Source organism: Merops nubicus, unplaced genomic scaffold (genome assembly GCF_000691845.1).
Source record: "Merops nubicus isolate BGI_N331 unplaced genomic scaffold, ASM69184v1 scaffold26693, whole genome shotgun sequence".
In the NCBI taxonomy this organism is placed as follows: Eukaryota; Metazoa; Chordata; class Aves; order Coraciiformes; family Meropidae; genus Merops; species Merops nubicus.
Window position 1 is genome coordinate 7,765 of NW_008598661.1, and position 2,028 is coordinate 9,792.

Here is a 2,028-nt window from a genome sequence, read left to right on the forward strand (position 1 = left end):
CGCTTGGCTGGAGGGAATCCTCAGTCCCCAAACGTTTCAGTTTCCCATGAGTGAGTGGTGTGCTTGCTTTGTTCCTAGGCAAAGGGGTTTGTTTGTGGCCTCCCACCCAGCCCTGGTGCCCCACTGCTGCTCTGCTCTCCCAGGGTGACCTGGCTGGGGGAGGAACAGCTCAGCCCAGGCGCTGGCAGAACCCACATCTGCCCTTCGTGTAGTTCATGACCCCACGTCTGTTTGCAAAACGAACGTCTGGGTGGTGCCACACCCCTGGCTGAGGTGATGTCCTCGCTCAGCTCCCCGCGCGGGGGCCCTGCCCACACACACGTGTGCACACAGGGACACACACACCCCTCCCACAAGGCAAACAGGGCCGGGGGGGTGACGCCGCCCCCGGATCCCCTGCGCTGGGCTCAGGCTGCAGGTGGGTCCCTCCGCTCGCCGGGTCCAGCAGGACCCAGGACCTGCTCCAGTGTTGGCTCCACCAGGTGCCAGGCAGCTCAGCCCTGCCTGGCCGTGCCCCTGGGAGGGTGCCAGGTTTGCAACTCTCCCAACCCTCTCTCCTCCCCACTGCCCACCTCTCTGGTCTGGTGCCCTTCAAGCTCTCTGTATGAGCTCACCTCTCCCCAGGGCATCCCCCAGCCAGGGCAGAGGCCCCCGGGCTCTACTCTCCCCTCCATCCCCAGATCTTGGGGTCTGGGGGCAGCTCTGGCTGAGGGACTCACCGAGGCTCACAGAAGTGAGGGGCAGCTCTTGCTATGGACAGAGATCACACAAGGAGAAGTGAATGTACAACAGTGTCTGTGGTCGTATTTCAGCTGGAGAAAAATAGAAAAAAAAAAAGAAAATAGAAAAAAGAGAAAATCTCCAGCCACCATCAGGACAGGAAAGATTTGCAACCATCTCCCAGGCCAGTGGCTGGAGTGAGGACCATGTGTGAAGGCAATGGCTGGAAGGGGGAATGCTGCAGGAAGGACCTGTGGGGTCCCTCAGCCCCCAAGGGCAGAGGTCTCTGCTGGCCCCTGCCCTGGGGATGGAGCTGAGGGCAGCGTGGCCAGATGGACCCTTGGCTGGGTGCTGGTGGCAGGGTTGGCTCAGCATCTGCTGGGCAGCAGGGGGTCAGGGGGCCCTGGGAGCATTCTCAGCTCTCACAGTGATTCCTGGCTCCTCTTCTGATCTCTGGAGGCCATGGCTGAGGCCAAATCTTCTCTGTACCACACGTGGTACCAGGTTTTCAGCCCTGACTCCTCCAAAAGGACCCTCTAGGTCAGCAGCCAAGATTCTCTCCAGCACCTGAACCACCAACCCAAGGGGTAGAGCAGGGAGGGACACCTGGGATGCCACTTCCTCCTCTTACCCTTAGTTTGTTTTTTTGTTTTTCCAGAGGAGAGCCTCAGGCTTGCTGAAACCTGCAGCCCTGCTCTGTGTTACCCTGCCTCAGGCTGGACCCCACCACCCGGGCTGCTTCACACCCCAGGGGAAGGAGATGGGTGTTCACAGGCTCACTGTGTTCCAAAAAGCAAAAAGGGGAGAAGAACCACAGATTCCTGGGGGCTGGAGGGGGTGTGTGCACAGAGAAGGGGTGTGCAAGGCGTGGGGTGTGTGCTCAGGGCTGGGGTGGGCAGAGGGCTCTGTGTGGGGCAGGGGAAGATGGGCAGCACCTCAGCCTCCACAGTGCCATGGGGGGTGGGCACAGTCTGCAGGGGCTATGGCTGTGGCACAACCCAGCAGGAAGAGCAGCTATGGGAGAGGAAGAGGAGGAACAGCATCCCGTGAAGCGTTGCCACGGTGCCCAGGGGGGTCCCAGCACCTTGCAGGGCCATGGCTCCCCCAAAACCTTTGCCTAGTTTGACGATCAGGTGGCAGAGGAGAGCCTGGGAGGGGCTGGAGGGAGCTCCTGGGGCTGGGGAAGGGTAACCCCCGGGTTCTGGGGCTGGGAGGGTGACAGGGAGGCTGCCCTGGGCCCCGCTGCAGAACCCTCCGTGGGCGGCTCTGCTGGGCCCATCCAGGTCAGGTCCTGAGGTGACCCAAACG